General features: G+C 46.7%; 1 protein-coding gene across 1 annotated transcript in view; it reads left to right on the forward strand.

Annotated features, from left to right (window-relative positions):
- Positions 1 to 2,047: 2,047 nt before the first annotated feature.
- The window catches only part of WIPF1 (WAS/WASL interacting protein family member 1), a 129,085-nt gene continuing 103,981 nt past the window's right edge, over positions 2,048 to 27,151 (forward strand). The window contains exon 1 of the mRNA XM_027557221.1: positions 2,048 to 2,299. The gene's annotated coding sequence lies outside the window, so the exon portion shown is untranslated. The remainder of the gene's footprint in view (positions 2,300 to 27,151) is intronic.

A 27,151-nucleotide genomic window follows, 5' to 3' on the forward strand; every position in this document is an offset into this window, starting at 1 on the left:
GAGACACCAGTTCCATCTGGGTTGGGAAAATCCCCTGGAGGAGGGCATGGCAACCCACTCCAGTATTCTTGCTTGGAGAAGCCCATGGACAGAAGAGCCTGGCGAGCTACAGTCCATAGGGTCGCAAGAGTCAGACACAACTGAAGCAACTTCTCATACACACAAGGTCTTTGCAGGTACCTGTCCTGACACCTGACCAAGATGCAAGGCTTCATTATCCACCAGAGTCATCAGAACAAATGCCTTTCATGTCATTAAGTCCATTCCCCCCATGAGTAAAACCTACAGCCCACATGATCTTCTTGAGACACTTACTTAGAAGCTGTGAGTTTAAGGCCTTTTGCCTTCCTCTCTGGCCTGAATGGAAGCTCCTGTAGGGGCACCAGAAACTAGCAGTCGGATCAAACTCCTCTGGACTTGTGCTTCTCACCACCCCTCCTTGGAAAACCTCATTCCTTTGGAAGTCCCTCATCTGTATAACAGTGACAAATATCTATTTAGCCAATTTTGCCTTGAGAATTAAATGAGATAATAGATGTATTGCTAAAAGGACCTAGGTTAATGCTTATTAGTCTTTCATCCCACGGTAATGAATACTATGAATGTTCCAGGTGCTGGGAATACTGCAGTGAACCAACTGCCTTTACATTGATTGTTGTTAGTAAGTTGCGTCCGACTCTTTGACACCATGGCCTGTAGCCCGCCAGGTTCCTCTGTCCATGGGATTTTCCTGGCAAGAATACTGCAGTGGATTGCCATTCCCTTCTCTAGGGGACCTTCCCAATTCAGGGATCGAACCCGTGTCTCCTGCATTACAGGAGGATTCTTTACCATTAAACCACCAGGGAAGTCCATTTGACTGGGGCAAAAATTGAGACAGAGAACTGATGGGAAGCAGCTCCTGGGCTTAATTTCCAAGATTGTGATTAAGTGCTAATAATTTTTTTCTCAAGTTTGGAATAATATACTGATATATGAAATCAATTGTCTTCATTTTATATAAAACATAACATATGCATATCATCATAAAAATGGTTGAAAAAGAAAAGCTTCCAATGATGGGATGATGAAGTATACAGTGAAGCTTTAAAAGATGGGTACACTTAGGGACAAAATTTGTCATTGAGAAGTTTCCCATATTACTAATCTTTTTGTTAGAAGGATTACTATATCTGTTAAGAGCATGTCAAGGTACAAGTGTGTACACGGGAACTGGCATAGGGGCAGACAGCTTAAAGTGAAGGATGGACCGACCACCTTCTTAGTCCAGGACATCAATTCTGAAGTGCATATATTCCCAACTTCTCTGCTTTCATTTAAGGGGATACACAGCCTTGATATCTTAGCACTATGATTAAATGGTTATTGTATTAATGATAACTTGTTCTTTTCAAATGCACACGTTCTAACATGCGTAGTCTTAATGAGTGTTAACTTTTCTTTGGAGCCTGGAGGTGGCGGCTTTCAGGGCCGGCCAGTAACAGCTCAAGCAAGAGAGGAGAACCTCAGCTTTCTCCAAATGTTTGCTGTGGATGCTACCGTATTTGAAGATGTGGGTGGCTGATGATAAATCCATCTCCACTAGGAGCAAAACTACTCAACCCCAGCTGATTCTTGGTGGAGACAACGGGCATTTTCCACGAGAAGAGCAGCATAGCTTCCCCACGCAATGGTCAGGGAGACAGATGCGGACAGACCCTGGGCCTTCGAGGGTGCCACTCCATATTAAAATTCATTTTTGAGATGAATTTGAATTTAAGGTGTCCAGAAGCACGATCCCTCTTTGGAGAGCAGAGAAGGCGAGGAGAAAAGGCTTCCGCTTGGGGTTGGAGAGGGGGCACCCCGACAGCTGGAGAACTAGCAGTCCGTGGGGGGAAAAGGCCCTCGGCTGGACACCCCTTCCAGTTCCCGCTCCTCTGCAAGCACACGGGAGGTGGACGGAGCGACGCACGAGCCCCAGCCTCCTAATCGCCCCACTCCTGTCGTGCACCTCGGGGCTCGCCAGTCTGTGGGACGCAGAGCCTCAGCCCCAGGGAGCGCGGGCGCGGCACACAGAGAGGCGGGCGAAGGGCCGGCGGCGGCCTCGCAGCGCGTCCACATGTGGCGGGGCCGCGGGGCGGGGTGGGGGGAGCCGAGGGGGAGGGTTTACATCCAGCGAAGTTCCCGGATGGTCTCAGCCTCCGGGCTCTGAGCGCTTTTCCTGCCCGGCCGGCTCAGCCCTGCAGACCGGGGAGAAGTTTCCCAGAAAAAAATGCCCGGCGCGCCGCGGGGCCCTGGAGCCGCACGGAGCCGCTGCTCGGTAAGGGACGCGCCGCCGCCGCCGCCGAGGGTGCGATCGGGCTCCGGGGACTCAGAGCAGCGCCCTTGGAGACCCTCGCAGCCGCCGGGGACCCCGGGGAGGGGTTGGACTGGACGGCTGGGCTGGGCAGCGCGGCTCGGCGCCCGGTGGGCGCGGGCGGGGGCCGGGGGAACGTCGGGGCTGCGTCCGCTGCGGGCGGGGGCGCGGGCGCGCGGTCTCCCGAGGGGCGCGACTCGGGCCCAGCGGATCGCGCGTCCTCCGGGTGCCGGCGGGTGGGGGAAGAAGGGGCCGCGGACCGGTGGGTCCGGACGCGGGCGTTTCCAGGGCTGGGCGCGCTGCTGGGCTCTGTCTAGCCTGGGGCCACCCAGGGGTCTCGCCCCTCGCTCGCGCCGTAGGTACCCGCTGCAGGGGCTTCGCGGGATGCGCTGGGGCGCGACTCCCCCTACTGCTTCCCAGCCCCTGCGCAGGCGGGTGGGGGCTTTCGGGCATCCCCGGGGCCAGTTCCTGCTCTGGAGCCGCCTCGCCTTCTTCGCTAGGGAATTGTGCCCATCCCGCAATTCAGATTCCCCAACTCTCCTCCCGCCGGGTGCCCCAGACTGCTGCTCGCGCCCCGGGCGCGCGTTCGATGTGTGCGGCGACCTTAGAGGACTTCCAATCCGTGTCAGCGCTTTTCTCCCTGGGCCTCTCCCGAACTTTCCGGACAGCTTCGCTGCAGTCTCACTCCCTCTGTTTTTTCTTTTTTAAAAAGAGAACAGTTAAAGTTGCAAGAGTAAGTAAAAGAAACCAGCTGACCCAGTCAGGGTGACCCAAATCTTCAATTCGTGGTTAGACTTTGAACTTTTTGAGATTAACAAAGGGTGTGTCTGTGAGGAACCGAGCCTGGCTAGATCCTCTGGTCCTGCTGGATCCCGGAGTAATACATATTCCTTCCTGGACTCCTGACTTTATCTCAGTTCTCTGGGATGCCTCTCAGGTTGTCAGCAGTAACTGGATGGACTTGGTCCCCCTTTCTGAAAATTGTGTGTCCCTGTTGTCTCTTGGATGGTCATTGGACCGCTGGCCGTGGCTAGTCGCAGACTTAAGGCGGTGCAGCCACGGAACCCTGGACAGAGTCCCGCCCGTGGTGGGTTTTATTTTGCCAGTTTCCCAACACAGTTCCAAAACAATACTGTAGCTTCATTTTGAGTCATTGGCATATTTTTCCCTTTCAAAAATGCCTTTTTCTGTAACGGATAAAATAACTGCAAAGAATTTTCATTAGGCCATCAGTGTGTGTGTGCTCAATCGTGGCCATTGCTTTGCAGCCTTATGGACTGTAGCTGGCCAGGCTCTTCTGTCCATGGAATTTTCCGGACAAGAATTCTTGAGTGGGTTGCCATTCCCTTCTCCAGGAGATCTTCCGGACCTAGGGATTGAAACTACCTCTCCTGCATTAGCAGGCAGATTCTTTATTTACCACTAGCGTCACCTGGGAAGCCCTAACCCTTCTTTGGGGTGCTTATAACTCTGCCTTCCACTCTTGCTGTGTATCTTTACCTGCCTTATATCCCCTGATTGAGTCTCTCAGGGACTAAATCCTCAGCTACTTGTTGAGTGGAATTGTGCAGACTAGACTGCAGATGATATTAAAATCATCTTCTTCCTTGGGACCTACCCAACCTTTGCCATAGCTTTGTTCTCTGAGCAGCACCTAAACTCTTAGGTTTGTGTGATGTAGAACAGGAAGATTTGTAAGCAAGTTAAGATCAGATTCTGATACATTTAGAGACAATGGGGTTACTTCAGGGGTGGAGATCCATGCCTTCTTTCACTTGTTTGTTCATTTCACCAATTAAGTGTCTACTGTGTGTTCAACCACTTTCTGGTTGCTTAGGCATATCATGGGCTTTCCTGGTGCCTCAGATGGTAAAGAATTCACTTGCAATGAGGGAGACATGGGTTTGATCCCTGGGTTGGGAAGATCTCCTGGAGAAGGGAACAGCTACCCACTCCAGTATTCTGGCCTGGAGAATTCCATAGACAGAGGAGCCTGGCAGACTACAGTCCATGGGATCACAGAAGAGTTGGACAAGACTGGGCGACTGTCACTTTCACTTTAGGCATATCATGCATGTTTGGGATGCCTTGAGCCTCACTTATCTCATCCAAGAATTGGGGTTGATAATCTTTGCTCTTCCTTCATCTCTTGGTGTGAGGATCAAGTGGAATGACAATGACATGTGAAACAGCAAAGAGCACAGCACAGGGCAGTGACGAGGTGAGGTGCCTCTACCTTTTAAACATACTATCTTGTACTATCTCAGTTGCCCAGGCCAGGGATGAGCCCGCTTTTTGGGGAAGTATTTCTTATTTGGTCTGTGTCACTGCCTTAAATATTTCGGGATGGTCCTCACTATGGTTGTAATTCTAGAAGCATATAGGGTTTTTACATTGCACATCAGGAGAACAGAATTAAACGAAAGTGCCTTTTTGTTGCTGTTGCTGTAACCCCTTCACTTTTAAGCATTTGTTGTTTGGAATCCTGTCTCCCAGCCATCATCTTCCTGAAGCCCACCCTCCCATGAGGTCTACCAGATTTCTCATGATTTTCATATAGAGGTTTCTCTACCACCGTGCCCCAGCAATCCACAATTACGCTACAGTGCTGGAAGGTTGGAGAAGGCAATGGCAACCCACTCCAGTACTTTTGCCTGGAAAATGCCATGGACGGAGGTGCCTGGTGGGCTGCTGTCTGAGTTGGACATGGCTGACGTGACTTAGCGGCAGCAGCAGCTGGAAGGTTTGATGGGCCTGGTGAATAAGCAGGACCCACATATGTGAATCAAGTCACAGTTGAAAACAAGCAAGATGCTCATTTGGCATTGAGGGTTCCTTTTGGGGATCACTGTTGTGCTCTGTGTCGGGGGAGAAGTAGAGACCTGACTCAGAAGGAGGTGGAATTTGGCCTTGAATGCTTACCTTCTGGTGAAGATGAGATACTGTCTTGAACAGCAGGAATGCAGGGGAGAATTTGGTAAATAAGATGAAAAAAAGGTACAGATCAAATACAGGGGATGTAGACGAGAATGAAATTACTTCCAGCTGGAGGGAGTCAGTCTCCCCTCATTTGTCCATCTAACAAGTATTTAAAGTGTCTGCCATGTGCCAGGCCTGGGGAGATTCATGGGCATGTGTACACTGTGTTCCATCTTCCTTGCTCCAGTCAAGGAAACGTGCAGCTGTCTCCTCCCTAGAAGAAATAAACACTTTCTTACCCGTTTCATTGCCCAGCCCAACATCTATCAATTGTTTCTTACCGTGTAGAGATTGCAATCAGGTTAAAATAATTAACTCTGTCTCTTGTATACTTTGGAATAATAAAAACTCTGAGGCTCACCACTTCCCCAGAATACCTTCAATTAGTTGAGTAATACTTTGCCACCTAGCACACTTTAACCAGTATTGAAGTATTCGGTCCTTAGTCAAGGGTGTGACTTCTAGAGTCTTGATTCTGTAAGGCTGGGGTGAGGCCCAGGAATCTATTTTTGAAAGCCCCCCAGGTGGTACTGATGTCATACCACCTTCGAAGTTCCATAAAGGTAAAAGCATGGGCCAGGACGTCAGGCAGCGCTTCCAGTCCCAGCTCTGTCTTTTACATGTCCTGCAACTTATGCTTCTTTATCTTTAGCATTAGAGTAACCATCTCTGCCTTTGGAGTTGTGCTGAGGGCCGGATGACGTCATGGATGTGCGTCCCTTGGCAGATTATCCAGCACGGTGCTGCTGCTAGGTATCTGTGGGTCTTTATTATGCTTGTGCAGAACACTGGGTTGGTATTCTCCTTTCCATATGGAAATACAAAAAGAGCCTAAACACAGGAACTGCTTTTTATATAAATTACCATGTAATAATCCCTCAGCCGTCTGTAGTCATCTGAGTGTTTCACAGTGATCACCTCATGGATTCTGTTCATAGCTGCGGAGGAGGGATGTTACAGAGGAGAATGTCAGTATGGGCAGAAGTCGGGCTGCCAGCCTGGGGTATCTGCTTAACCACTCGAGCTGCTCACCGAGATGACCAGGGCAGCTAAAGGTGGGGGGCCACAGTGGGGCGGGAGGAGAGTGCTACCTCCTGCCACTTTGGCACCGGGAAGTACCAGGGTAACGTTTTGTGGTGGACGGTCACACAGTGGTCATTGTCCACGTGGGATGACCAGGGGGTCTGCCTGCTCCAGGCCGAGCTGCTTTGGTCACAGGTACAGAGCCCACGTCCACAGGGTGGGGTAGCACTGCTCTCATCTTCTCTGATGGCCAAGGCTGCTCGGCGTCTCAGGCTTCAGGTCAGGCATCCATACTTGAGGAGAAGTCTAAAATAATTGAGTTTGCTAATAATCAGTAAAAGAACATAGCTAAAGTAAGTAAACAGGCAACACAATCATCTACAATTTTCATTAGTTCAGAGGTTTCAGAAACATGGTTCATATTGTAAAACCATGTTGCTGTGATGTTGTATGAGTAGTCATCCCTCGGTATCCGAGGAGGATTGGTCCAGGACCTCCTGTGGAGACCAAAGTCTGCAGGCCTGGAGGGCTGACTGTAACATTTTAGTATTGCCTACTAGCCACCAGGCTTCCCTGGTGGCTCAGATTGTAAAGAATCTGCCTGCAATGCAGGAGACCTGGCTTCAATCCCTGGGTTGGGAAGATCCCCTGGAGGAGGCACGGCAACCCACTCCAGTATTCTTGCCTGGAGAATCCTATGGACTGAGGAGCCTGGCGGGCTACAGTGACCAAGAGTCAGACATAACTGAATAACTAAGCATACACTGCTGCTGCTAAGTCGCTTCAGTTGTGTCCGACCGACTCTGTGCGACCCTATGGACGGCAGCCCCCCAGGCTCCCCTGTCCCTGGGATCCTAGTGATATATTTTTTAACTCTTCTATTAAGCCAGCTTTCCAGTGTTGCTCAGTTTTTCTTTTTAATTTCCTTTTATCACTTAGTTGTAGTAAAGTGAATCAAATTTTCAAAATTTTCTATGATCTAGCCCAAATTTTATGAAGTCTTCCTTCCTCCTTCCTTCCGCCTTCCCTCCCCCCTTTCCTTTCTTTCTTTAACATTATCATTTCCTATGTGTTTGTTTTAATTTAATCATTTAGTAGTCACATAACCCTGTTAGGTAGATTCTATACATACATGTGGAGCCTGAGATCCAGAGAAGTTAGGTATCTTGCCCAAGGTCACGTAGGTAGTGACAGAACTAGTATTCAAGCCTGGGGCAGTCTGATTCCACACTCTGCATTTTTAACCCTTAACTTCACCTTCTGCCGTATTATACAGTACCTTTCACGTTGTGGACTCCAGCCAAAGATTCTTTTCCATCCCCATCTGTATGTCTCTGCATTCTGTTGACACTACCCTTCTTTTCACGTGTATGTTGAGTCCTATAGATTGTTCAAATAGTCCACAAATACTTGTTGAGAAGAAAGATTGCAGACTTTGCTAATACTCAGTAAAAGAAAGAATTCCCTGGAGAAGAAAATGGCAACGTACTCCAGCGTTCTTGCCTGGAGAATCCCATGGACTGAGGAGCCTGGTGGGCTACAGTCCATGGGGTCACAAGAGTCAAACACGACTTGGCGACTAAACCACCCAAAAGAAGAATTAGCTAAAATAAACAGGAGACACAATCACCGACGAATTTTAGTGGTTTCGATGAACATGGTTCACATTGTAAAAACATGCTGAAATGCTTACGAAAAGCTGAAATGCTCTCCGAAAGTTTGTTTCTTCCCTCTTCTTAGTAAATTCTAAAGGCAGCCTGTTTGGGCCTCACCTGTGTCTCAGAATCCACTTTATTCTGTTTTGAAATCATTTGCATGTGCTTTTTTTCTTTTTCCTTGTTAGATTGGAAACTCTCTGGAGGCAATAAATTTAAAAAACTTAAATTCTCTCAGAAATAGTAGGTTCTCAATTAACATTTGTTGAATGGCAGTTTATTTGTGCCACTCTGGTTGTGAAATTTGAAGTGAGCGAATTTTTTTATGACGGCAAAGTAGATCTTGATGTTGGTTTCTGAAGATGCTGGGGAGCAAGTTTCATTTCATTCTAAGAGTGATTTCATCCTTCACCATGACTGATCTGTGTACAACATTACTTTTTATCACATACATAATTATCTTTAAATGCTGTTTATCTGTATATCTTCCAAGTTGAATAATAACAATGATCCTAATAATAAAGAAATGAGATTGTGGTCTGGTGGGGAATATGGGAATTATTATTGTGGAACTTAAGAAGTAACATTTCCTGATCCAATACCTGTATGTGGTTCATTTCCACATTAGTGAGATTTTGGACTCTCCCACCCACCAATTTTTCCATCTTTTTCTTTTCTTTTTTTTTTACATCACTTGAGATGTGAAACTTGAGAAAGGAGTATGAGCAAAATTGAAGGACACTAGCCTCTCCCCAGACTGCCACAGATTCTTTTGTTATTTGGAAGATAAATAGTTCTCTTAGGTAAGAGCTGTCTGCAGGAGGAAGGAAATTGTGAATAAAATGGAAAATTGAGGTCCAAATAGTTTCCTGAGCCAGAGGAGTCAATTACAGTTTTAAATAAAAGTTAGTTTTATATAATTTATATTTTTCTTAAGGCAACACACATCTATATATGTTTCTGTATATTTATGCTGTTGTTGTTGTTGTTCAGTCGCTCAGTCGTGTCCGACTCTTTGCTACCCCATGGACTGCAGCACGCCAGGCTTCCCTGTCCTTCACCATCTCCTGGAGCTTGCTCAAACCCATGTCCATTGAGTTGGTGATGCCATCCAGCCATCTCATCCTCTGTCGTCCCCTTCTCCTGCCTTCAGTCTTTCCCAGCATCAGGTCTTTTCTAATGAGTTGGCTCTTCACATCAGGTGGCCAAGGTAGTAAAGTTTCAGCTTCAACGTCAGTCCTTCTAATGAATATTCAGGATTGAATATCTATGCACATTGACATTATTTAAATTTAATTTTCTCTCATAGACAGTACTTGATTACCTTAAATATTGTATATGTAATGCGTACACCTTACCTCACTGTAACAGCTAAACACGGTTTGATTACATCCCTCCTGTTCTCCCTCCTCTACTCCTCTTATTCGAGACTGTGTTTTATGGATATTTGCCTTTTGATTGCCTGATTTTTTCAGTATTTCTTGGACATATTGCTACTCTGTTGTTAGTAGCTGCGTGGCATTCTACTGCTGGGTGAATATATATGCCTGTTCACTGACCATCTTCCCAGCTGTTAGCTCTTGCTAATGATGTCCAGACAACTATTCCACTGAGTCAAGTTAAAGAAGCAGCCAATTCAGTGACAGCATCAGTATAATTATAAAACAGACCAAATGAGCAGTTAGTTGAATTTCTTGCTCTTCAACTACTTGTGTGTCACCCAGCCCATTTCTGAAACTTCCCAAGCATTTTTCTATAGACATAAGCAGGAGATAAGATCTCTTGACTGAAGATTTAGGCCTGGAAAGGACCAAGAAAGAAATCTGACTACATCTTAGAATGATGTCATTTTAAAGTGTTGAATATGGTAACAAATAATATTTCAGGAAACTGGGAAACTTTTTTTCCCTTAGGCATGGGGGAATAGATTTTGAAAGCAGAGAACCTTTAGACTTTGGAACTATCTTGAGAAAATGTGTACCCTAGCTGTTTTTTTTAAAAAATGTAAACAGTGAGATCAGTGTCTTAACCACAATAGCCTTGTGTTATGGGGATGGATATTTAAAGAGTGGAGGCAGTCAGATCAGCCCAAGATAAAAGGGGAAAGAAATGGGCTGTTCTTGAAGAGGCTTATATAATGTAAGCAGAACATATATGTGCTGTGGGAGGGACTTTCAGGAAAGACTAGGGTGATGGATGGGGAGAAAAGGGGTGGGGGCAGGAAGGATAAAAGACAAAACCAGTTATCTTTCCCAAGCCCCAGAAGGCAGGCTGAAGGACACTAAGTTGCGTTTTCAGGTGGTACTGAAATTTCTAATTCAAAAATTGAGTAACTAGAAAGAGGCAAAAGAGTTGAGGTCTTTTTAAAGAAAATCTTTCAAAAGTAGTAATTTACTTTAGCAGTGCCTTTTCCTATCTATTAAAGCTAGAATTTGATTGCCATGCATAGTTTTAAACAGGGGTCCCTAACCTCTACTTTCCTTGTAGCTCAGCTGGTAAAGAATCTGCCTGTAATTCAGGAGACCTGGGTTTGATGCCTGGGTTGGGAAGATCCCCTGGAGAAGGGAAAGGCTACCCACTCCAGTATTCTGGCCTAGAGAATTCCAGGGAGTGTATAGTCCATGGGGTCGCAAAGAGTCGGGGACATGACTGAGCGACTTTCACTTTTTCCCCAACCTCTGGAGTCTAATGCCTAATGGTCTAAGGTGTAGCTGATGTAATAATGATAGAAATAATGTGCACAATACATGTAAAGCACTTGAATCATCCCCAAATCATCTCCTACTCTCCGGTCTGTGGAAAAGTTGTCTTCCACAAAACTGGTCTCTGGTACCGGAAAGGTTGAGGATTGATGGTAAGATATAACCCAAAGCATCTCAGATTTTGTGAGTAAAATTCCACATTGTTCTTTTCCCTAGAGTTTTAGCACTGTTAAAAAAAAAAAAAGCCTCACATGTTATTTGAGACAAAATTAAAAGATCATTGTTAAAATTGGGAATTACTTTACTTTGTGTGATACTTTACAAAGCTGTTGAAGCTAGAACCTTATTAATTAAATAGTGTAAACCTTCCCCCTTAATCTTCTCCCTTTGATGAGGAACTGGGAGAACAAAAAGGAAAAACAATTCTCAAGTTGGTTAAAGGACTGTACAGGAGTTATTATGGTATTATTTTCACTGTAGCATTCCTTTCAGTATAGGATTGTTGTATACATCATCTCTACTGTGATGAAACATGTCCCTTTTGTTAACCACCAAGCCAGGTGCTCAGTCTTTATAATTTGGTCTTTGCTTCCTTGTTTTTGCTGAAAATGTGTTTCTTATCACTTAAAAAAATAAATTACAGTTTTTACCTTGTTCAGCTTATTAAAGTATTATGTGCTTGACATAAATAAATGAGAAAGCAGTATACAAAGAAAGAGTTTATAAGTCTTCTCCTATGTCTCTCAAATCTAACCACTCGAGGTAATTGATATTATCAATTTGGGATATGCCCTTCTTTTTCTCTTTGCTTATAAAACTATATAGAAATATATATGTAAATATATCTTTCTATTAAGAATAGAAACATTATACACATTAGGCTACATGATTTTTAAATTATGGTATATTGACATATAACAGTATAAGTTTGAGGAATTCGATGCATTGATTTGATTCACTCATATATTGTAATATATTACCACCATAAGTTCACTAATACCTCCATCATGTCATGAAGTTATCATCTTTTTTAGTGTTGAAATCATTTAAGATCTAGTCTCTTAGCAACTTTCAAGTATTTAAAGAAATGTTAACTGTAATCACAATCCTGTTCATTAGATGCCTAGAATTTACTCATCTTCCCACTGCAACTTTATAACCTTTAACCAACATGCCACGGTTCTCTTACTCCCTCCCCGCTGCAGCCCCGGTAACCATCATTCTACTCTCTGTTTCTGTAAGTTCAACTTTTTTCAGTTTCCACATACAAGTGAGATGATACAGTATCTGTCTTTTTTGGAGTTGTTTCACTTAGCATAATGCCTTCGCGATTCATCCATGTTTTCACAAATGGAAGGATTTCCTTCTCTCTCTTGGCTGAATAATATTCCAGTTACGTGTGTGTAAGACAGAGATTGTCTGTATCCATTCATCCATTGATGGACACTTGTTCCTTATCTTGGCTATTGTAAAGAATGCTACAATAAACATGGAGGTGAAGATATCTTTTTGATATCCACAAGAGTATTTTTTCACATAACAGAACATTACAGACCTTCCCTCCAAATTAAAAATTCATTTATATTATGGCTGATTAATATTCCATAATTTAACCATTCAAGTTTTGTGTTACTGCAGTTCTTCCCTGTACATCCGTGTGTTCTGAACAGAAGCTTTGATTTCTGTCAGAGTCCCTAAAGTGGTATTACTTGCTAAAAGCTGTAGTAATTCAGTCTTACTAAAACTATTTGAAAATATCTGCTTCCCCACAGCCTTGCCAATGTAATTCATTTTAGAAGTATAAACTTTATAATCTCTTTTTCCTGTTTTGTTTCACATTATTTCTTTTGGGAGCACTTGTCACTTTAAAAAAAAAAATCCATTTGTTTGAATTATTCATGCCCTCTCTTTTCCTGAAGTTTCTGAGGTGCATATGGTCTGTCTTCTAGACCTGGAGAAGAGACGCTTCAGCCTAAACTCACCGAGCTTAACTGTTCTGTATTGAAATGAAACAAAACACTTGATATCTGCATATAACAAAGTAAATATAGATCTTTTGATTCCAGTTTTCTCTTTGTGAAATATGTAAGAAATTGTCTCAGGAACTATAAATGTTTTAACAGGAAAACATGGAAACTTATAAAATGCAAAGATGGGAAATTTTAAAGGAGTTTTAAGCTTGCACAACTAACTGGGTTTCCCTCTTGACTCTTAAAGTCTGAAAACAAGCATTCTTTGGGAGCATTAGTTATAAGTTATGCTGAATTGCATCAAGAGGAAAAAGTGAATCATGGCAGATAGGAATTTAGACCTGGAGTGTGAGTGAAAGCCCCTGCTCTTATGCTCCTGCTTGTTTTTCTGGGAGGTGAGGCTCGATTCCACTGCTCCTGTCCTTGTAGTTGCTGAGTTCATTATAAAATTATTTGTATATAACTCCAGCAGTACATTGACTAATCAGAAACAGCTGTACAACTGGATTCGTTTATATGAACAGAATAGCTAAATCAATCCGCAAAATTTCTTGTATTCGATGAGGTTGGGCCAACATTGTGTAGCCCAGAATAATAACAGTGCTTTGTAACTAACCTGACACAGATGGCAAAAAGATTGCGTCTGGGCAGCAGACGTTGGAACTGAAAATTAAGAAACCTTGTGAGCCCTTGATGTCTGCCATAATAAATTGTTGCTGTCTTTTTAATGTGAGTGTTTTAAAGGCTAGGAAACATCATGAAGGGACATCCTGTTTAGGAAAGAACACATCTGAATTGGACCCTCTGAGAGCTGTGTCTCCTGAATGAGGTGGAATTGTCCAGATCAGTGTCCCCGGAAAGATAAATTTGTACTTCCTGCCAAACTGTCAGGGCCAAAAGAAGCCAAGGGCCTCCTGCTGGGAAATGACCACAGACCAGATGGGCTCACTGGCAAGTCTACCTGGAGGGAGCCTCACTGCCTTAGGGAGAAACACATGGTCCCCACTGAGACTGAGGCTGAAGTCCTGGCATAACATAGCCAGAGGAATTCCTCAGAATGTGTGTCCTTTTGCAGAGCCCAAAGGTCCACAGGAGCTGTGTGACTTAAAGAATGCAACCTCGTCCATATGCTTCTCACAGTTAGTCTTAAGGCGGACTTCGGTGCAGTCAGGTGTGAGGTCTGATGAGAACAGAAAGATCTCTAGACCCTGAGTCTGCAGGGCTGGCCCAGTCCTCCAGGACTCTGAACTCTCCACTCTCAAAAACACAGGTCTTTCTCAAGGCCAGAAATCCGCTGGCCCCCAACTAGCCAGAGTCCTAAGGCCGGACTGGGTTCTAGGTACCTACTTGGCCTTGGTAGGGAAACGCATTAGGTTTTAGCCAAAGTGACAGTGAGGGAAGGTGGTGCCCGGGGGAACTGGGCACTGATCACAGTTTGGGGATTTACAAACACTCATCTTCTTGGGGCTCCCATATGCTGTTGCCTGAAGGCATGGGTCCCTACTGCCCTACCCTCACTTTCACTCTGCCCCTGTTTTGGATATCCCTCAATCCTCAGAGATAGACTCTTGAATGTAAGTCACTTCCATGTTAAGACCTGATATCAGCTAGCTTATTTACTTAATTGCTTTTGCACTGACCCTCTGCTAAAGGTAGAGCAGTAAAGTGAAAAGAGCTGTAGGAGCCATAGACTAGGCGTTTACCACTTGTTTTATAATCCCAGCTTTGTTGCCTAGTCATCCTATGACCCTGACAGCAGTAAAGCCCTGTGCAAAGAGTAAAGGAATCTGTAAGAATGGGGAGAAGGGTGAGGCTAGGATGTCTGCAGTGCCTGTGATGGGCATATACCTGACATCTCCAGATAAGGTGCTTCTGAACAGTGCAGTTGTTAACAGTTTAACTCATCAGTTGGAAAGTCGGTTTAAGTCTGAAATGTTACTTTACCTGTTTTTGACTAAGTATTTTATAAATAAGGGGGAGAAATGAATGTCATATTTCTAATTAGCTAAAATAGGGTGGCTGTATTATGTGTAACTCATAGGGTTTTTCATTTATACTCGAATTTTATTTTATTCTTAGAAAAAGACCATTAGATTATCTTGTAATGTTATTTGTGGGAGTGAGATATGGCCAAATAAGTCCAGGTGTGTCTGGCAGATCTTGTTTTTCTTAAATCCAATGAAAATCACACTAGCTCACATGTGCCTACACTCATCCATTATACGCACCTTATTCTGTATTGGTGCACACATGGTCCTAACCCTGAAACCACGTGTCCTCACCATCTGCCACCCACAGGTGCATGCACACACACACACACACACACACACACGTCTTTGGCTTGCCCCTTTTAAAGAACACTTCAGATAGAACCAGGAAGTACCGATTCTAAACGTTGCAGGGAAAACACGAGTATTGCTGAGTTTTGTATACATCAGCCTTTGCAACTTCTCAGAAGGCAGAGGCTATTGCTCAGTCATGTGCCCTTTGTATAGTCTCAGACCAAGCATCGTATGCAGGTGAATGTAAGTGTGTGCTTCGGGTGTGCCCTTTGATGGTGGGGATTCCCCAGGGGGTGGGGGAAAATGCCCGTGTAGGGCTTTGCCTTGGGAGCTCTGCAGTGGCCGTTGATTGGCGGTTGTGACCACTGCTGGTTGAGTCCTTTGTTTGTGTTTCTGACTCCTGGTCTGAGGAGCAACACATTGCTGTTTTGGCTCAGAAGCAGATCATCTTGGATAGCACCCAAGAAACTGCACACTGCTCTTGCTTCTTGAGATTGGTGCTGACATTCCAGGGCCTTCAGTTGTGCGTGGAAAGATCCTGGACCAACACGCTGGTAAATGGGGCCCCTGTGGACTTTTTGCTCTACAGAGAGGTCAGACAAACTTGTCTACTTGGGAGGGCTTCCCCAGTGGCTCAGCAGTAAAGAATCCACCGGCAGTGCAGGAGCCTCGGGAGACGAATTCGATCCCTGGATCAGAAAGATCCCCTGGAGAAGGAAATGGCAACCCACTCCAGTATTCTTGCCTGAAGAATCCCATGGACAGAGGAGCCTGGCGGGCTACAGTCCATAGGATCACAAGGAGTTGGACGTGATTGAAGTGACTTAGCGTGTACCCATGAGCACATACGCATCTACCTGGGAAGCCAAACCTTGGTACTGGTGCCCGAGGGAGCCCAACCACCATTTGCAAATAAGGTTGTGATGAGGAGGAGAAACTTTCTGAGTTCCAACCCAGATGCCCAGGGGAAGATAGAGGCCCAGTAAAACTTACCCTTTGTCCCCTTCAGCTCTAGGCTTAGCAATACTGAGGGAGAGAGGAAGTGGGAGGAGGTTCTGGTGGTGGAGAGAGTGCAGAGGTCAGCAGTGACCACAGGAAGAGGATCTGCTGGTTCTGAGCTAAAGGGAGAAGAAGCCCCAGCAGTGGGAGTGAAGGGACGTGGATCCTAAGCTTGGATCCTCTTCAGGGTGAGAAGCTTCCCGACCTAAGACGGTTGCTGGGTGGGGGCCCTGGCAGTGCAGGGAAACATGGGGAGCTGGAGAAGGCTGTGGCTGCCCTTAGAAAGAAGTCATTAGGAAGCAGAAACAAGAGGCTGCCTGCCTTCTCTTGTTCACTCACAGAAGTCAGGAATGAATTATTCTGCTTCTGATTTCTAGTAATGATGCTCGGACAAGCAGTAATAATAATAGCATCTAATAACATAGATATTGCTTAGTATGTGCCAGGTAATGTTCTTAGTGCTCTGAATTAACTCACTGAGTCCACATAGACACCCTGTGAGGCAGGCACTATTATCTTCATTTTACAGATGAGGAATTTGAGGTTAGCCAGCTTGCCCAAGTTCACATGGCTAAGGTGGCAGAGGCAAGAGTCCGTCCAGTCCATTTGGCTTCAGAGCCTGTGCTGAGCCATGATACCCACTTGACTCTTCAATAAAGGAGATTCAATAGTAAAGGACTTAGGTGGCCCCAGTTTTTTTCATGCACATGGTTGACCACTGATACAGTGTTCTGGGGAAGTAACCTGGACTTCTTGTTTCTCTGCAGACTTCTGGGTTAGTGTCACCAATGCGTTGCAAAAAGGACAGCCAGGAAAAATAAAGACCAACAGCTGAGCTATCAGCAGAAAGATCTGCTCTTTGCATGGTGTTCGGAGTCCCACCTTAACTTTACTCTAAATCACCCAACCTAATACCTGACACCCATCACAGCCATACATTCTCAGTGACCCCTAAGAATTCAGTGGTCTCTAGTGAGGAAGAAAATCTTCCCAGAGTGTCACAAATGCTGCCTAGTATCAGTGACTAGTGACATGATGGTCTTAAGAATAAATGAATGACGTTCAGCCTGTGGGGAAAGAGTATAATATTCAACTATAAAATGCAGCATCTCATTCCCATGTTAGACATGGGAAGCCAAGTGAGGATGAAGACCATTTTGCCTCACTTTCCATTAGAATGAGAACCTCAGAGAAGTTATTTTCTCAAGGCCAGTGGCTAGTTGGTAAGAGAGTTAAGACAAGAACCTAGGCCTGGACCCAAGTTCCAGTCCAGTTCTCTCTCCCCTGCCTGAGATTGCATACAATATTCTGTAAATGATTTTCTTGGCAAATTACAGATGAAACGTAGAATGGTCTGTTTCTTTGTGGGGCAGGGCCAAGGTTAGCATCGCCTTACAGATGGAAGGGATGCAGCTGGACACCTCCTTCAGGTACAGCGCGCAGTAAACCCAGGTGAGGAGAAGGCCAGGCAGGCTCCCAGGTGCAGCTGCTCCTGGGGAGTTTGCAGTGCCGAGCCTTTGCTTTCTAGGTGGTCCCCAGCGCTCTCTGCTCAAGGCAGTTGTTTGGAGGTATAGGAATCACACTGACTCAGTTTATAGCAGAGTTCTATGAGGAGCATGAGGGAGATGAGGAAATGGTCCCTTTTCGGTCCATAGTGAAGAATGTTTTTCAAAGCCCTGCTGCTGTCAGGCAGCCAGACCTTAGCCAAGCTCTGGCCGTATTGGCCTTGGAGCCTAAGAGGCCTGCTGCTGCAGGGCGCTGACTCCACTGGTGGGATGGAGAACTTTAGCCCTTCCTGGAAGAGGCTCCAGCAGCCTACAAGCCCTGGGGACCTGGGGAGCCCTGTGTATTACCAGCAGCTGGGCAGTCCTGCCCCTGTCTACAGCCGTAACCACAGAGCTCAACAGACATTTCTGCGGACAGGGACAACTCCAGGTCACCTTTGTACTGCAGAGCAGTGACCTGGGGATCTCCACAGGCAGGAATGCAGAGGGGGAAGTGAGATAAAGACAGAAACCCAAGCCTGGAAGGGCATCCAGAGCTCCTTTCCTCACCTCTGGGCTATAGTCCTTCAACGTAAGCCCAGACTGGGCTGGAAGGTGAATTCCTGCGTGTGTGTGAGTCGACCCCATGGACTGTAGCCTGCCAGGCTCCTCTGTCCATGGGATTCTCCAGATAAGAATACTGGAGTGGGTTGCTACTTCCTCCTCCAGGGGATCTTCCTGACCCAGGCATCGAACCCACGTCTTCTGCATCGCCAGGTGGATTCTTTACCGCTGAGCCACCAGGCAGTGATTTCAATCCTGGTCTGTGTGCTCACACCCTCAGCAAAAGCATCTGGGGAAAACTGAGGGTGTTCTCCACAGCCCCTGCAGAGACCTGGTGCAGCAGCTCTCCAAGGCCCCCTCCTCGTGGAGGCCAAGGGGCAGGCTGTCTTATTCTCTCCGCTCCCTTCAGGCCCTGCAGCACTGTCGTCTCCGGCGGGTGTCTCTGCTGGCCGGTTATCTGGTCATCTTTTCCAGTCCGGGAAAGGACAGAATAGAAGAGTTCTCCAGAGAGAGGAGGTAAAACAGAACCCACTCCATTTTCTCAAGCGCAGTCTGATGTGGGAAGGCGCACTGCTCAGAGCCCCACAGGGACTTTCCAACCTCAAATCCAGAGGTCAGAGGGCAGTAGCATCTCTGTGTTTTACTGATGTGACCCAGAACCCTTTGTAGAGTTAAGCAAGAAACCAGAGGCAGAGCTGGAATTCGAGTGTAGAAGGTTCTGATGCCCAGACCCGTGGTCTCCGTGCTTTGTGCTTGGTTAGGAGGACTGCTTTGGTGGCGTGCGCTGTGCCTGCAGCCGCCGCCTCCCGTCCTGTCTCCTGAGCAAGTGCAGGCTGCTCTTGTTCCTCACCCCTCCTTATACCTGGATGGTGTGCAGAGTGGGAAGGTGGCTTCCGGGCCCCCTCTGTGTGGTCCTGTCTACGGAGGGGACTGCTGTGGGCTATCCCCCACGGGTGTAAGCAGGCCCACGTTTTCCTGAATTTACCATCCCAGCTCCAATGTGAACTCATGAACTCTCATGAAACCAGCAATGGCCTGCTTGCCAGGAGGAACTGGAGGGCAGAGTGTGCTGTAATGGACCCGGTTACGTAAGTCAGCCCAGTGAGTTCCTCCTTTTCCCCCCATGAGGCACCTCAGAAGGACCCACGGCACGAGAGCTGCATGAAAAAACTCAGTCTTGGTGCAGAGCCCATAAGCAGGAACCTTGTACTGTGTAGATTCTGGGGTCTGGGAATTTGAGACTACACATGATTTAGAGTTTAAAAAACAAGAAGAAGAAGCGTGCTTAGAGTGCCCTGATCCTTGAATGTCAGATGTGAAGGGAAGACTGCATCTGGCAGTATTGGAAAAGGAATCTCTGTGAACAGTGAGTACTCCATATAAAGAAGCATTATCCAAACTAGCGTTTTGAAACCTTTTGTGACCATAACCCACAGTAAGAAATGCATTCTTCTTTCATATCTAGTATGGACAGATAGATGGATAATAGAAACAGAAGTTTCATAAAACAATTCCCATCTTTACCAAATGCAATACATTTTTATTATGTTTTTTTAAGAAAAAGGAGCAGCAGCTCATTGGAAATTGATTTAATATCGATTTGACTGCCAGAGAATAGCAGCTACTAGCAGTTTGAGAAATAACTGATTTAAACAAAAATGTGTCAGGCATGTAGAAACCAGTTGTCATCGTCGCTCTGGTCAGATCTCTGCAGAAGGTGATGCAGTAATGCAGGCTTTGTGGTCCTAGAAGAGGTTTTCCTCGATCTTCCAATCCCTGGATGTTATTGAGGTGGTGTTGGAGCTGGAGAACCAGGGAATGGGGGAGGGGCGATGGTTGATGGAAGAAGAGGAAGCTGAGTTTTATTTTTGCTTGTACAGAGGACACTGAGTGTCCGTGATGCCTTGTCCTGGCACAGATAAGACAAACCCTGTTCATCATGCAAGGGTGCTCACAGTTGAATGAGTATGCACTCATCACGCTCCAACAGATTTACAGTGAAATCGAAGTGTAAACTGGATTCTCCATGGTAGCCAAAGCCCCTTCATTCTGAGTTCCCTAAAAGCAGGAGCCATGTTTCAGGCAAGAGTATGTTCAGTGTTACATCTCTAGTTTTGTGTCTCACATAGAATAAGTATTCAATAAATGTTTGATATAAAGACCATCAGTTCAGTTCAGTCGTTCAGTCGTGTTCGACTCTTTGCAACTCCATGGACTGCAGCACGCCAGGCTTCCCTGTCCATCACCAACTCCCTGAGCTTGCTCAGACTCATGTCCATCGAGTCAGTGATGCCATCCAACCATCTCATCCTCACTGGGGTGGGTTGCCATTCCCTTCTCCAGGGGATCTTCCTGACCCAAGGATAGAACCTGGGTCTCCTGCGTTGCAGGCAGATTCTTTACCATCTGAGTCACCAGGGAAACCCAATAAAGACCATATTAGCTAATTAATATTTGCAATTAAACTAGTCATAATTCTAATTATCTTTGATGGTATAAAGAAAACATTTTTGTAGGGCACTGTAACACACTTGAGCATCACAACAGATAGGACAGTTAAGAAAGTCCCCCAAAAGTTGAAATTAAAGAGCAGAACTGCTGAACCCCACCTGGGCTTTGGGTTCTCCACATGGCAAACCTTTAAGATGCTATGGTTTGTCTGCCTGACTTGTACATCTGAGTGTCTCATAGGTGGACCCTGGGACAAGCCTGGAGGTGAGACGCCTCAGTGGTGAGGGGTGACTGGCCCTGGCTGAGCAGGGACCACAGGCAGGAGTGCATTCTGACTTCCCACCCCTGAGCATCTGAAACTGCTGAGTTTACCCACTCGGGTTGGGCAGTTCAGGAGGATGTGGTTGAGGCTTGAATCACCCAGGGTCCTGGGTGGTAGGTTTCTGGAGAGAGGAAGGTGCTTGCAGACCACTGTGTGTCAGGTCGTAAATAAAGTGTGTGTTTGAAGTTCCGGACTAGCTGGGCATTAAGACAGAGAAGCGGTCAGGGGCCGTGGAGACCCTAGCGTGGGTCCCACAGCAGAGTGAGCGGAGCTCCCTGGCGCTCTCTGAGCTGAACTTCCTGCTAGGGTCCAGCCCCTCGGGCTGGCCCTCTGTGCCCAGCGAGGCCTGGCGGGCTGGACCCCAACCTGCCATCCAGCGGCTAACTGAATTAGGTACAGGACCTTCTTCCACACAGTTGTGGGGTGAAGGGTCGGGGAGTGGGGAGCAGGCAGGGAAGCAGGGGTGTGAGGAGAGGGGAGGGAAGGATGACAGGTGACCTGTTCCCTCCAAATGAGGTCCCCTCAGTTGAAGAGCTTGGACTAAGGAGATACCCCGGAAAGTAGTGGACAAATTCAACCTCAGGGTGATTGCTGTTCATGTTAGACATTTTTTCAAGTTTTCCATGGCCCAACCCCAGAGAGAATAGTGCGGGTTGCCTGGGAACTGGGATCCAGTCACAAAGAACGGCTTCCCCTTTGGCTTGGGAGCTTGAATGTGGGCTTGGGACCTTGGATGTGTGAAAGGCTTCGCAGGATGGCAGGTCCACCTTGCAAACTCTGTCTGGGTTTGATAATTTGCCTAGTTATTTACACCTGTGTGCTTAGTCTCTCAGTCGTATCCAACTCTTTGTGACTCTTTGGACTGGAGCCGGCCAGGCTACTCTGTCCGTGGGTTTTTTCCAGGCAAGGATAATGGAGTAGGTTGCCATTTCCTCCTCCAAGGGATCTTCCCGACCTAGGGATCAAACTCAAGTCTTCTGTGTTCTTCCTGACCCAGGGATCAGACCTGCATCTCCTGTGTCTCCTGCATTGCGGGCAAAGCCTTTATTTACTCCTATTTTTAATTTGGGGGTAAGATCAAATCTAAATGCACAAGAGCATTCAAAATACGGAAGGCGGGCCTGGAGCCCCAGGTTTTAACTCCAGCTCTGTCCCCGTCTATGTGGCCCTGGGCCACTCAGTGTCCTCATTGGTAAATTGGGGGGCTAAGAAGGGGGGGTGATGGAGATGCTCCCCTTGGTCTCCCTCAGCTCAGACACCCTGTGGCTGGCTGCAGCCCAGGGAACGTTTTCTGGCAGGAAAGAGAGGCTGCCCGGAGCTTCCTTCTCAGGCAGCCAATGAGTACATTCTTTCCTGTGCCCACATATGGAAGCAATTTCTAGATGATCCAAGGCACTTGTGCTGCTGAGCTCAACTGAAACAGAGGAGCGCGGCGGTGGAAAGTGGAAAAAGAAAAACGCCTGTATGAGTTCTCTTACGAACTTTCGCATCTGAAATCCGCAACCCACCCCCCCCCCCACCCCAACGCCCCCTCCCCGTGCCATATGCCTTTCTGTGCTGTCTGGGGATGTGCCAGTGGCTTTGGGGCATTCCACAGATAAAATCCTGATAAAGATCGAGTGAGGGCTGAGCTCACTGCTTCTCCCCCGAGGCTGAAGGCCCCTGCCTTTTCCCCCTGGAAGCTGCTGGCTGGAGGCTGGGGAGGAGTGCAAATTCCAGAGTTTTGTTCCCACATTTATTGTAATCTTTCTCTCCGGTCTGTTAAAATGAGGACTATTAATGGCTGCTTTCAAGATTCTCTGTGAAGTTGAATTAGGAAACATTAGCCAAGTGCTTTGAAGGGGAAAATGTTTTATTAGTTCCTTCTCTGCCAAGCAACCCTTTACTGATGTTCCTCTTCTGAGCTCCTCGGGGGTTTTGGTAGCGATTGGGTGGTAGATCTTGTCACTTGTAAACTGGAGGCACGGAGCATTTACTCCTAACTTTTGGTTAGGAGCGGTTAGAAGTGCAACTTTTCCTAGAACATGACCTTACTGAGAAAACCTCATCTGTGGTCCTGGTCCCCATAAATGGTCCTAAGGTCCTTATTTCCTCCTTCTTTCTCGCCACCCTTAACGTCAGTTCTTGGGAAAGAAGGTTACTGAAAAGGACATGTTTATAGAGAAATGCTTTTTGTTCCCCTTTCCGTCTGTCTCTTAACTTCTCTACTGCCTAACCCCCCCACCAACGTTAACATTTAAAAATTAATCTGTAAAGCATATTAATGCTATTAATGTTATTCGTCCTAGAAATGAAATCTGAGTAATTAAAGCTCTGTGAACGTTTACCAATGCTGGTTAAAACTGTTGCATCAACGTTCTCATAACTGTCTAAGGTTATCACTAAATTTATCACTAAATTCCTAATTTTATCACTAAAATTATCACAGATAATTTTTTTGGAAAAAAACTCTCAAAATTGAGACAGTAGGCTGATGCATGCTGAAACTCCTATGGGGACCCCATTCTTTTTTGTTGCTCTTGCTGGGTCTCCAAGCACGGAGCCTTCTGGTCAGAGCAGCCCTCTTTTCGCCCTTCAGAGGGAGCATGTTTACGGCTCTGGTTTACTTCATCTGGGATTGTTGCCGCGGAGGGCCAGAAATCAAGCATGACATGAAGAAAGAAACACTTCTGGGAACCTCACATGCCTGGCCGCCCTGTTTCAGGACACTCAGAAACTAGGGTTGTAATTCCACACATACATTTCCCGCCCTGTGGAGTTTCCTGCCTGTTTTGAAGCAGCTAAACTTTGCCTCTCTGTAGATCCATAATCAGGAATGTTTAAGCCCATCTCTGTAGGTGCTGGATTCTCTTCAGCACTATTCAGAAAACTTCAGCCGACCCACCTCCTGTCCACCAGGTGCTGAAAGTCTGAAACCACACTCCAGGAGAAGAGTTCTGAGTGCAGGCCTGTTCCTGCCACCCCCATGTGCAGTGTTAACTCAGGACTGGGAAGGTGCCCTGTGCCAGCCGGGGTGATGCCACCTCCTGCTCTGCTGAGATGAAGACCGTTCAGTTCACTTGTCCTTTCTCTCCAGGGACTCCTTCCCCACCTAGGGTGGCCTCTTATCTTTAATGCAGCTGCAGCCAAACCCACTCACACCCCAGGCTCCCAATGATCAATACAGTTGAACACCCCCCTCTCCAGGTCAATCACCCCCAAACCTCCTCACTCCTCTGCAGCCTGTTTTTGCTTCATCTCATCACTCACCAAACATTTGTTCTCATTTGTACTCACTGTTGAAGCTTGCTGAACAATGTGTGTTCTAGAAGGGAGAAACAGCAAACAAGCAACTACTTAGATAGACTAGTGAATGCTTCAGAAATTAATACGTAGATTAATTAGTAGTGATAAGGGTTATGGAAGAGGCTGACAGGTTGATGGGATGGAATGGTAGGAACGCTCCCTGAGGTACAGCTGTTCGGGGAGCTTTATGAGAGTTGAGATATGCATGACAAGGAGCCAGACTGAGTATCTGGGGAGAAGCATGCAAGGCTAAGTGCAAAGGCCCTGAGGTGAGGACGAGCTAGACAGGTCCCAGGGAAAGAAAGAGAGCTGTGAGGAGAGGGGGGAGGAGGAAGTCAGAAATGCAGGCCTAGCCAGGTACTCTAAAGGCTCAAATCTCATACGGTCTAGCCCAGGGAGTGATACCACGTGATGTGTGTTTCAGTAAAATCATTCTTGCCTCCATCCGTCTCCACCTGCCTCGGAGCTCCTGGCTTGACATCCTGACTCACCACACTTGTTGGGTAGGGTGCCCTCAGTTTTGCCCATTGCACTCTGGCCCTGCTCTACGCACTGCCCCCCACCCCCACCATGTCTGCGCCCAAGTTCAGGCAGTCCCAGCACCAACTGACCAGCTGTGCCTGGGGATTCAGAGGATGGGTGAGTCAGTCTGCCCTGAGCTGGACTGAGCACTGGGCAGAGAAGAGAGCGAGGTGCTCACTAGGCTGTGAGGCCCTGGACAGATTGCTACCCCTCCTGCCTTCAGTCTCCTGCTCTCCAGCCATCAGCCTCAGTGATCAGCAACACTGTCACAGTAACAGCATCTGTTAGGCACTTGCTTTGTGCCGGGCTTAACATGTATCACACTCACTCCTCTTAGATTGGCTCTCCCATTTTACAGTGGAGGCAACTGAGGCACGGAGAGGTTAAGTCCCAGCTAGCACATGTGGTTGAGCCCAGGCTCACAGTGGATGGTCTGATAGCCTCGTGCTCTTAAATCACTACATTCTGCTGCTGCATGCAGTGGGCATGGCTGTTCCTTCCCACCACCTGGCAGTCCTGAACGAGGTCCTCTTCCAGAGTGGTCAGCCCTGGGTGCAGCCCTCACCAGATGCTCCCTGCTGACACGCTCGACTTCAAGCAATGAGCAGACCTGTTGAGTTCACCAAGTTAGGGTGGCATCTCCAACATCAGCTAAGCTGGTGCTCACTCCTCTCCAGGATGTGACCTCCCTACAGTCCCTTCTGAGTCCATCTGTGAAAACCTCCTCTGGGCACATCCACCACCTGCCAAATAACAGGCAGTAATAATAGTAGGAGCAAGTGTTTATGAAACACTTCCTATGGACCTGGCTTTCTTTTTATTCTTATTTTACTGATGGAGAAACTAAAGCACAACTTGCTTGAGGTCACAAAGCTAGTAAATGGTAGAACCAGAATTTGGACCCAGGCAGGTTGGCTCTGGAGACCCTTTAGAGTATATACTTATTTATACTGAAGAATTCCCATCCCTGTGGTTTCCACATGGTGGTCCATACTCTATCCCTTGTAGCCACAGAATGGTTTGATTTTATTAACATAGGACAGACCTGTCAATATTTGAAGACAGTTATCACGTCTTTTTTGGTTCCAAACCACCACACCAAGCTCCCAAGGAGCAGTTCTACTCTGAATCCCCCTCTTCCTCCCAGAAAAGCACAAAGAGCGCTTTATAATTCTCCATCCAAATCCAGATACTTGTGAGAGGCAAGGGAGTACAGTTAATAATTATGCCGGGACAACAGGCATAAATGTGGACTGTCCTGGGCAAGCCAGGAAGTGGTTTACCCTACCCCCAGGCCACAGCAGAAATGCCGCCGCTTGGCGTGCCTTCTGAGCAGTCTGTTCAAGTGGATTATGGAGAAGTTGAGATAACTTTACACAGATACACTATTGATGGGAAATCAGGTTTCAGGAGCCTGCCATTAGTCAGACTTCTTGATGGAACAGTGTTGGGTATAAGGTCAAGTCCTGAGGTTGCTCCTGTGACCCTGGATGAGTCACCTCCCAGCCCAGGCTCACAGTTTTCTCATCTGTAAAATAGAGGTTGATAATCTGGAAGTCCCTTCTAGTTCTAAAACTCGGATCCCATGTCAAACTTCCCTACACAAGTAAAAGTGTAAGTTCTGTCTTTGAAGCCATAAACATAGAATGTGGAGGTTTTTAGCTCTTCTACCAGCTTGCTTTTGAACTGTGGTGTTGGAGAAGACTCTTGAGAGTCCCTTGGACTGCAAGGAGATCCAACCAGTCCATTCTGAAGGAGATCAGCCCTGGGATTTCTTTGGAAGGAATGATGCTAAAGCTGAAACTCCAGTACTTAGGCCACCTCATGGGAAGAGTTGACTCATTGGAAAAGACTCTGATGCTGGGAGGGATTGGGGGCAAGAGAAGAAGGGGACGACAGAAGATGAGATGGCTGGATGGCATCACTGACTCAATGGACGTGAGTTTGGGTGAACTCCGGGAGTTGGTGATGGACAGGGAGGCCTGGCGTGCTGCGATTCATGGAGTCGCAAAGAGTCAGACACGACTGAGTGACTGAACTGAACTGAAGGGTAGATTTTGAGAGTAAGATCGCCTTGTCTGCTTTGGGGCTGTCAGTGAAATTGTGGTGAGCACTGTTTTCTTTTCCTTCTAGACAGCCATGGATTTTTTGATAGAAACATAGGAGACAGAAAAGGACCTCCATAGAAAGTGCCTGTTGACTTACTGAGAACTTTCTTTATTAAAAAAAAAAAATTACATTGTATGTTTCCTAAAACCTGTGTCTCCGAAATAATTTCCAAGTGTTTTGACATAATTTATCCCATTAGATGCCCAAATGGCCGTGTAAGATAGGTGTCACCTTTGTTCTCTGGATATTGAAACAGAGGCTCAAGGATACAAAATGACTTGTCTGAGGGCACACAGCTGGTTAGTGGTAGTGGGGCTGCGACTCAGATGTACGTCCCCAGGATCCTTATCCCAGGAGCAGCGCACACAGTCTTTGTGCAGCACCAGGAGTTTTCAGTATGTTTGGGTTTTTTAGAAGAGAACTCATTTTTCTCCAGCAGAAGGGACGCTTCTCTGGATAAAGTAGGGTG

Source organism: Bos indicus x Bos taurus, chromosome 2 (genome assembly GCF_003369695.1).
Source record: "Bos indicus x Bos taurus breed Angus x Brahman F1 hybrid chromosome 2, Bos_hybrid_MaternalHap_v2.0, whole genome shotgun sequence".
In the NCBI taxonomy this organism is placed as follows: Eukaryota; Metazoa; Chordata; class Mammalia; order Artiodactyla; family Bovidae; genus Bos; species Bos indicus x Bos taurus.